Genomic DNA, 10,799 nt, shown 5'->3' on the forward strand with positions numbered 1-10,799 from the left:
TATGCATGCATATAAACTCACAAAGTGGTTTAAATTATACACAATACAGCAAGCATTTTGAGCAGGATGTTTTGCTAAGCAGGGATTCCAACATGCTTTAAGTCTGCAGTATAAGAAAGAATGGACAATCAGTAAGGGAAACTCTCTATCAAATACTTTTCTCTATCTAAGAATCTCTCTGGATAAATAAAACTACATTTCAGGATGTGGAAGTGAAAGAGACAGGAAAGTACATGTTAGAAGCAGATACTGCATAGAGGCTCTCATCAGGTGGCAGGAACAAAGCTACTCCATGAGTCACCTGGTGGGGGCTTTTGTTCAGTTTTCATTAGGATTTCTAAGGAGTTCATTCAAAGGGAAAAATGAGGAACAATGATGCTCAGAATTAAGTACACAAAGAACACAAATGTACTTTCAAAAGCACAGATGAAGCAATGAATGTAACCATGTAGAAAGGGTGGTACAGCTTTGATGGACCACAGTGTCCCAATTCAGCTGTTCCCCACTTCCATTGGGATTTCAGGGGGAAATTATGCTCATAAACACATCCCAAACAACACAATCTCTCTCATTCTTCTGTCCATCTCCTTCTTGTCTATGCCCCCAGTTTCCTATGAGGCTCTTTCTTTCCCATTTTGTTCAATAGAGAATGACCTATGTAGCCAACAATAAAGTCAGATGGAGATGAAACTTATTGTTAATGATGTGGAGGCCAAATTATTATTTAACTTTTAAATATGAACAATACTTGGCTCCAAATCTCATTTAATCTTCATGGATATCAATTATATTTTGTCATTTCTAGACCTGTGAAAATTTCATTTCTCCAAATGAGCTCAGTAACTAACCCTCAGCCACTTTAAAAAAAAGTGTTCTGTCCTCGGATTTTTTCAATATGGATTATGAAAACATTAGTTCAATTGAATTTATATGGCCTATTTGACATTCTTTTCTCTTTAGTTGGATTTGAGATGATATTCAAAGCCGGGGCTCTTTCCAAATGCTAAAATATTTGTTTTCTGAACAAATGGCTGTATGTGTGAAAAGATCAGACATATTTAAATCTTATATATAGCGACTGCTCGTTTACGATGCTAGCAGTCTTGCATTATACTATTACTCTTTTTTACAGTGTGCATTTAATTTCTGTGGATGAGACTGCAATGTTTCAATGCAAAGATACCCCTAAGAAAAGAATGCAAACATTTCTAAATTTTGTACATTCACCACCAAAGACTCAGGAATGGGAACAGTGGAGAACAGTGAGCAATGTCTTTGAGAGGGAGCTTACCTCTTGAAGGAGGTGCTCCATAGGAAACTCCTTATCAGCCAGGCTCTGTTTCCAAGGTGTATGGAGGAAAAGGCTGCTTTGGGTGCCTGTATTCCTGCTTAAAGATTGGCACAAAGCCTGGCACTGGTGATAGACAAGAAGATCTGCAGCATAAGGATTATACTCTACCCTGGTGCAGCCTCTGGCCCTAAAAGAGGCACCAAAAGACCTATAGCCCTACCAAACCCAGGGCAGGTCTCAGTTCCCACCACTCCTCCCTGCCTTGCTCTGAGCAGTAAAAGAAATTGCCATCAAATGCCATACAATAGCACCAGTCTCTGCAGTCTTGGTCCTTGCTCGTTCCTGGCCCTGGGTTTGTCTCCCAGCATTTGGCTGGGATCTACTTCCCAGTGCAACTGTAGAGCTGAATTCCCAGCCTCAAGTCCTGACACACACAGCCTGTTTGTAGGACTTTGCAGTGGCCCCAGCTGGTGCAGAGAGGCGATGACTGGTTTTTTCCATCCATGGTCTGGCTGAGCAGCTCTGAGTGAATAGCCTGTGCAGCAGCTGTACAGCCTGGGCCATCTCATGGGATGGATTTTAATTTCCCCAGTCCCTCTTCATTCCACCCTCTCGGGTTTTATGTGGGTGGAGTTTTATTTCAGCCTAAATGTCTAAATCTGTTGCCTGAGAAATAGGTGCAATCTGAGCCCCTTCTTGTATTCCTGTGTTCAAGCTGCTGACCACAAACACAATAGGTTTCATGGTGCTAAGGACCACCTGTTGAAAGTGTTCAAAGGCACCCCCATCCATTTGCATTCCCCGCTGCCTGTTTTCCTGCCTGTGACTCAAGCGTCTCTCTCCGAGCCACTCGCCCAGTGTGTCGGGCTGCAATCATTGCAGCGCTGAACCGATTCAACATCTTGAAAAGCTAATTAACTTCATAAAAAATTCATATAGGCATGCAAATACTGTGGCCCAGATAAATAATTAACTGAACTCTTCCACACCAGCGCCAGCATGCTCCAAGGCTGCCCTCTCTTGCCAGGCCTGCTCAACAATTATTCAAGACATGCATTTGATGATTTTCTTCAAGGTGTAAACCTACGCGGCAGCTTAATAAACAACATACATTGCACAGTCAACATTGATTTACACATCTTCTGAAGAGATGATGCATGAAATGATCAGAAAAGTCAATAATGCAAGCAAAATGTATGGGCTTGAGATAAGTAACAGAAAACAAAATCAATGCCTTCCAGCTATTATCATCATGAAGTAGAGTTCATAATAGATAACATTAAGTTTGAACAAGTTGCATCATTCTAATACCTGCAATCAGCTGTCACTTCTGACAATAATTGCCAGAATGGTATCCATATAGGTATATGCTGGTTCTACCTCTGGAGCTAAATGTATTTAGCTGAACAATCAGGGCAAACAATCTGACGAGCCAGATATTTTATTATTCTGACATTAAAAAAAAAGCAGACTGCAGAGCCCATTAATCATGACCTGTATTGCCATGTACATACAAATATTCCACTGAAGAAAGCCAAAAACTTGCTACAGGCTTTCTGGAATAATAACTGGAGGAAGATGAGATGGGGATGGGATCACCCTAACACTAGCTCTGAGGGGTAAAATTCATCAGAAAGAGGCAGCTGACATTATCAGAGCACCTGAGCAACAGTGACTCAATCACACAGCACAGGCAAGGATACACCTCAACTTTTTATCCAGAGCTTTACATTGGACTTATCATATGGCTTTATATCAAGGATTTCTGATAGCCTCAGGATGCAATCAATATGAAAGCAACAAAAGAGAAAGCTCTGACCACTGAGGGCTTGTCAACACAGGAAGCTATTTTGACACCTGGGAAGGTGTGAATGCAGAGTGCAATGGCTCTGTCCGGCTGATAGTGTGACATGCAGTAAACTCACACAAGGCTGTCTGAGCGTGGAAGAAGTTTCTACATGGAGAGCTGAAGTTAAACATCTATATGACAATAGCCCTCAAGCCTCCCTTTGAAAACATTTCTCATGGTATTTCAGTGTGCATAACCTATGCCACTAAGTAAAACCAGGAGGAGCTGCCATCAGCATGCAACAGAGGGTGCCAAACATGGCTTGAGCTATTTGTGGAAACAATCACCCTGTCTGCTGCACAGAGGGCTGGTAATGACAAACAGAGTTGCTTCCCTCCAGCCAGGAGCATGAATTTGGCTTCATGCATTCACGATACAGCCTCAACCAATTGACAATTATTTAAGGGCAATAAAAAATACATTGGCAGTCTCAATCCAGCTCCTCACAGAGCCATAAAATGCTCACAAACCACAACAAACAGTGATTGTGCACTTTTGAGAGCAGCAGAGACACAGAGAGGGAGATGGGTTCCTCCTCCTTCCTACAGATCAGGAACAAAGGTAGGGCCTCACCAAGAGGTGGTGGTGTGGGGAGTCTGTATCAATGTAACCATAACTATATTTCTGTCCCTAACATTGAGAGAGTAAAAAAGGAGAATAGGGATGATGAGGTGATGATAAGAGAGCTTTGGGGAGACTGTGCCCTGAGTTGCAGTGTCACAGCCGAATGACTATCCCAACAAATTAATTTTATAATGCTTTTGATTTGACACACAGATGAGATGATGGTTTCAGCTGAGTTCTGTTTTCAGGAACCCATTCATCTCCTGAAACTAAAAGCCAAGCTCATAAAGCACAAACCCACACAAGCTAAAACCAATCAGTAGCTTCCCCGAATCCCTGCAAAGCCAAACCATTCAGTGCCACGCTGCTCTGCCAATAATAGTAACAAGTAACACTACACTCGGGCTGTAATTTTTCATATCCACTGTGGTGTTGTCATATGATTTACTGTGCTAGCACTGAGAGCCATTGCCGAAGCCCTGTCTCTGCACTCCTCCTGATTTACTCAAATCTTTTTACTTCTATCAGCCACAGGGAATGGGGACACTTACATGTAACAACTGACAATTTGAACAGAAAATACAGAGAAAAGCTGTGTAAAGCAAGTGGCTGAGATTATAGCTGTTGACTTCTAATATTATTTGACAGATGAGACTGCTGCAATTATCCTCTGCTCATGGGTTCCATTACTGGAACAAGAAGCTCACAAAATAAGGGCAATTTCCCAAACAATATATAGGTCCACTTAACTTTGTCAAGAGCCATTTCTGCAAGTGAAGTCCTCCCTGGTTAAAGATACAAGGATAATGTGTTGGCAACTTCACACGAACATTTAGTGCATTCCACATTAACTGCATTTTCAGTTGTTCTTTTCCTGCTCTGTTTGAACCAAATAGGATATTATTTCTAAGGACATTTGTTTAAAGAATAACGTTGTGGTTACTGCTGTTGCCTCTCTCAAGAGCTCTTTTTTCTTTTTTCTTTTTTCTTTTTTTTTTTTTTTATTAAAGAAGGCTTTTCAGAAAGTTTGCAGCTCACAAGATCACTCTGTGTTTTTGCAGAGTCCTGCATCGCCCTGCATCATCCTGTTGCTGTGTGCCCTCTCTCTCCCTGTACCAGGAAGGAAGGCACCAACCCCACACAAAGGTTCCCACTGTCTCCTTTTCCATCCCTCTTTCTTTGAATGCTATGCTCCAGAGAGTCATCCCAAGTCACACACACCACCCTGCAGCCCCCACCATCCCCCTGACCTGCCCTAGACCATGGCCACCTTCCCTCTCTGCTCCACTGGGACCCAGTCCCAGCCAGCACTGCTAGTGAAGAGGAATGCTGGGAGGCGAAGCAAACAACAAGGCCAAGCAGTTCCTCAGCAGCAAAAAATTGTCATTCTGGGAAAGAGGAATCTCTCATACAGACCACTCTGCATGTCCAAAAAAGAGCTCATAGTACCCAACACAGACACTTCGGTGCGCAAGCAGATCTCAGGGGAAGGGTGCGAGTTCAAGATTTCCCTAAAGTAAACACACAGCAAAGGTAATCCTCCTCTAAAGTGTTCCTGTGCCAAGTCCAACCACTGCATCTACTCAGCAGAGTGTGAAAAAGGGAACATTAGCCCTGCCTTAAGTTCAAACCTCAATACAACCTTAGCAACAGAGTCACTACTGACATATCCATAATATATTTTTAAGGTTGCCCCATTGCTTTGACTTGTGGAGCTATTTATAGATCAAAGGGAGTTTCTTTCTCTAGGAGGAAAAAAAAAAGCAATGAATTTTCTGAAAGCAAAGGTGAAAAAAAAATGAGAACAAAAATAGAGGGAATAACCTGTGGCCTAGGCAGTAGTTATTAATTCTTCCCTCCAGTGCAATCTGTGCTGAACCATAGTGGAGTGAATATTTTTCAGCAGCCTTCCCCAACCTCTCACACATACTTCAATATCTTCTCCTAGATGTGCCTAGGACCTAGTGCTGCAGACCCTGGTGGGAGAAACGCCACCAGGAATCACTGCAAAAACACTTCAGGCTAACCTCAAGTTCCTGATTCCTTTCCTTGGAGGTTGAAGGTGTTCATCAGTTTGGGGGAGATTTTTTTTTTGTTCCATCCAATGTCATTCAGAAAGCTCTCATCCAGGAAATAGGCCTTGATTTTCCTGAATTATAACTAACACCTGGTTTCCATGCTAGCTTATGGCAGTGAGTTTCATGGCTCAGTCAAGAGCAGAGTCACAGATGATGTGAGGGAAAACAGACCTTGACTACAGACAGTAGGACACAGTTTCTCTCCATATCCAACAGCATGACAGCCAAGGACGAGATCTGGTAAGATGGAAAATGCCATCACTTTCCAAGCCTACTCTGGAGGAAGGCTCTGACCCCCCCGCCTTCACTTAAAAACATACCCTGACCTAAACTAAGACATCCCACCTGAAAGCATCCTTCAGGTTGTACACGTGAAATGTCCTCAGATGTCTGGGAATATGGATGGAGTAACTTTTCACACATTTCTGTGAGGGAAATAAGATTTATGTCAATATTAAAGAAGAGAAAATTAATCTCAGGAGTCAATGGGAAGGAGAAGACAAGCTGAGAGCATTCAAATGTCAAACTCACAGACCCCAATATCCTCCGGATTATACCATTTTCCTGTTGTTAGAATTACTAACTCATGACATCCAGAATGCAAGGAACAAAATAGGTGTTATTTATGATATTTTTTGCCTTTTACTTTCCTCCCTTCACCACACCACTAGGCTTTTCAGAGAGATGAGCTGGCTCTTTCCTGGAAAGTGACCTTTGCTGGAGGGCAGGCAGATGGCAGCAGCCATAGACAAGCCCAGTTCTCCTCCTTGACCATGTGTCACTCAAAAGCCTTGAAGATCTCTGTGCTGGAGACCCCAGGTCTCCTCCTGAATCTGGGTCACTGGCAGCACAAAGCCCTGAGGAAGGCACCCACGTGTGACGCAGACCCGTCAAGGACCATTCCTCATCTCAGGGACACAGTGATGGCCAAATCTGCACTGTTGCAATTGCAATGATTTGGGCTTCAGGCTTTGGTTTTTTGTTTTTGTTTTGGTTTTGTGTGTGTGGCTTTTTTTGTTTCATTTTTTGTTTATTATTATTATTATTATTATTAATATTATTTCTTGTTCAGCCCTTGCAGTCTCGGTCTCTTTAGCACGGATCTCCTCAAAAAGGCAATCCTTGTACCAGAAAGCCTCAGATTTGCCCTCAGCCCTTCCATAGGCATTGATTAGGTGTCTTTTTTCTTTTTCCCTTAAAAAAAAATCAAAAAAGAAAAGGGACATGATTTAAAACTAAAATAGAATGAAGTGCATTGTACAAAGGATTATTTCAAGTAATTCTCCTTGAAACTGTAACAAAGGAATGTTTCCTGGGGATTAAATGGACTGTCAGGTAATCAGAAAAGTTGTTTTAGGTTTTCCTTGAGAAGAAAAGAAGCATTTTGGATGGATTTTGTTTCTGGTGCTTTGTGACACTTTACAGCTTATTCCCTCATGTCACACCAGTTTATTTCATTATTCATAAACATGTTGAATGCCAAAATAATTGCAGAAGCTATGGGGCTCTTACATTCTCAGCAACTAAGCCCTTTTCTCCCCATCCCATAGCAAATGCAAGGACCCAGCCCTCTCAGTGTCCTTCCACAGGGATTTTCTTTTAACAACTGCCCATCCTGCTACCTTTCTTGCTATGCAGGTGAGATTCCTGGCATTTTACACAATATGCAGGACTCTGAGATGGCCTTGAAGGAGAAATCATATGCAAGAGAGAATGGATTTGTCCCTGGGGTTGAAGTGCAGAGAGCCAGCACCCAGGCAACCTTGCACACAGGCTGGGTGCAGTCCTTACTCTGTGGAGCTCTTGGGGTAATAACACTAAAGCCCACTCCCACCACCAGTCCCAGGAGGCCTCCCAGACTTGGTCTGGGCTCTCTCACCCCACTTCTACCAACCACTGCAGGGCACAGGCTGCCACTTCTCAGGGCTGGGGAACAAACACCCATTTCCAGCACGGTGTCTCTCTTCCACCCCCAACAACTGCATGCAGGAGTCTAACCTGCTACCTAATGCATAGGGATGCCTTAAAACAGCCCAGGTCTTCCCTCCAGGTCTGGCACCAAAAGTCCCTACAAGTAGCTACTTCCCAGCTTCTCCCGTCCACATCCTCACCTGTGAGCTCAGGCCTCTTCTCTCACCCTTGCCAAAGCCTTCAAGGGAGCAGCTAAGACAACCTGGAGAACAGACATCCTCCATGTCCACCACACCACATCCAGCTCTACACCCTTTATATGCCAAGTGGAAAGAGTCCCCCTCCCTCTGCTTGGCCAGGAGCAGCCAGCAGCAAAGCCAAGCACAGCAGTGCCCCAGAGCAAGGCAGCCTGGGCTGAGGGGAGGAGACGTTCTCTGCCTCTGTGGGGAGGGAGCCCCACCAGCTGGCCTCTGTGGCTCGGTTGGCCCGCAGCATCGACATCCTTTTGGACTGCTAGATGCTACTGGGTGCCCAAGCAGCAAAAGACACCCACATGCATCTGTGCCTAGGCAGCCAGCTTCTGCTATAGCAGTCAGTCTTTGCTCTCGAAAAGGGTGTGGGAAATAGGGGTTAAAATACCACTATGGCTGTGTGTGGAGCGGTGGCTAGTCCTTCACTGGCTTTCCACGTGGCAGCACTGCCACATGTGACAAAGCACAGCCTTGTTCTGTGGTGTTGACCCAGGAGTGAAGTACTGGACTCTACGCCACAAACAGCCTCCACTTCCCATAGGCTCACAGGACATGGATCCCCTCATCACATGCTGTGCTGAGCCTGCTCCAGTCTGGAACAATTGCTCCTTCATGTGTGTGACTTAATTTCATCTCTAAGAGAAAGGAAGATTTGAAACTGCTAATGGCCCTGGAAAATGAAGATCTTTTTCTTAGTTTATTTTTACTTTTTTAATCTAAAGACAGGGTTTTCTTTTCCGTGAGCAGCTTCTTTCTAAAAGAATTTTTATTCCAATTATTCAGATACCTGCTGGTGTCCCAGCAGCCCCCTGGCAGCAGGGAACTCTCTTGGGCTGAGCAGCTGAAGGAAACAAAGCCCAGAACAATGTTGTACAGGGAAGCAGTACACACACCAGCAAGCCAGAGAGCACAGCAGCAAATGTGTTATTAGTCTGACATCACAAGGGCCTGCTTGTTTGTTTGCCTTACGCTTTTAAATCCCGACACTCTGTCTTGCCGTGCCACATGTTGAATTTTTCTTGATTAAGTTGAGACTTTTATTATGCAGTGTCCCCAGAAGAATTACAGAGGGGAAGGAGAAAACCCAACTGCATATGGCAAAGGCAGTGAGACAGATACTGAATTCCTCCAGCTTGAAATGACAGGCAGTACAAATAAAGCTCTCTTGTAGCTGCTTTAAGACATAGCATGTACCAGCCCATCTCAACAAATATACCTTGGGAAAAGCCAAAAGCAGAATCAGAGATGCACAGCGAGGGAAATTTTAAAGCTGCCAGTGCAAGTTTCTTCAGACACAATATGTTTGTACAGTACTGCACACTGTCAATTTTGACTGTGTAGTAGTAGTAGGAGTAGTAGGAGTAGTAGTAATAATAAAAATAATAAATTTCTTAATTGTTAGTTATTGTTGTTATTATTTTAGGCCTCTCCAAGTCTTTAACTGTAAAAACAACATTGGCCACAAAAACCATACAACTCCTCTCAGCTAAGTATGCAATGAATGGGATTGACTCTCCTGGCCAGACCATTTGGGCTACATCTTTCAGCCTCATTTCCTTCCTTCCAGTGAGGGCTGTGTTTTGCATGAGATACACCAGCACCAAAGCCAGTATGGCAGGACTTCCTCACTTGGAAATAGGCTTCAAGCAGGCCTGCAAACTCTGTTGAAGTTTGCATTATGGTGTCAGAGCAGCACAAAACAGCTCCAGCATCTGGCCTCAGGGGCTCAATCAGTTCTGTATGAATACTCATATGATGCAGTTATCATCAGCAAAGCCCATAGCTAAGCGCCTTGCTACCAAGTCTCATGGCTTTGATTTAAGGAGCTCCCAGTAATCTGGGACACTACAATTAACATATTTAATAGAGCAACTAATGGGAAAGAAAAAGGGGGGAAACCTGCAAACTGCAGCTTATGCTGATGACAGGGTGGGAAAGGAACAAAACCCAGAAGTTTCAAACTATGAAAAGGGCACATGGAGACTAGTGAGTGTCTCCATTTTATTCTGCACAGTGTAAGGAAAAAAAAATCACAGAAATTAATTAATAGTCAGTAATCTCAGACAAATTGTTTTATCTTTTCTAAGGTAACATACGAGATTTAAACATTTATTTTGGGACATTTTGACAACCCTGCTCATCAAACGACAGATTATCTGTGCTTTCTGGACACCAAATCCTTCCAAAATGTCTCACATAGTGTCACACAAAAGATACAGACTTATTTTAAAAACATACCTCTCTTCCCTACCTGCAGGAGATCACAAACTATGGCAGGTGGATTATTAAAAGTGTTGGGCAACAACTAAGGGTTCAATAAAGGCATCTGTAGTTGTTCCAGGTAAGAAAATGGCAATGGAATTAATCTAGTTTATAAACAGGATATAAACAAAAGTAGAATCCCTTAGTTAAGAACAGACAATGTTATTACAATTATGATAAATAATACACAGCTCTTCTGGTCAGCTGGGGACTTCGTGCACTGACCTAGCTTGGGAAACAAGACCAGCTTCAGCTGGCTTGGAGAAGCAGCCAGAAGCAGCAGTGTAGCTGATCAATGGCCAGGTTATAATAATGTATTACATACCATATTGCTGAGTTATAGTTACACAGTGCTGTAGCAATTGCCAGACCAAAACTCTAGCAAGATAGCCGGATGACTAAATACATATTTATCTTTTACAGTGTCTTTTACACGGTTATTTAATTATCTCCAAACCAAGTATTCTAAACTGAAGAAATAGTTTCTAATTATATTCAAATGGGTACCTAAATAACCCTAGTTCTGCCTTGGGTTTACTGTACGCAGTATACCATGTAGCACATTCATTTCATATGGTTATTATAGCCAGTAA

The sequence above is a fragment of the Corvus kubaryi genome, unplaced genomic scaffold, assembly GCF_017639235.1.
Source record: "Corvus kubaryi isolate FWS band 111438036 unplaced genomic scaffold, C.kubaryi_AGA036_p1.0 split3-73, whole genome shotgun sequence".
Taxonomy (NCBI): Eukaryota; Metazoa; Chordata; class Aves; order Passeriformes; family Corvidae; genus Corvus; species Corvus kubaryi.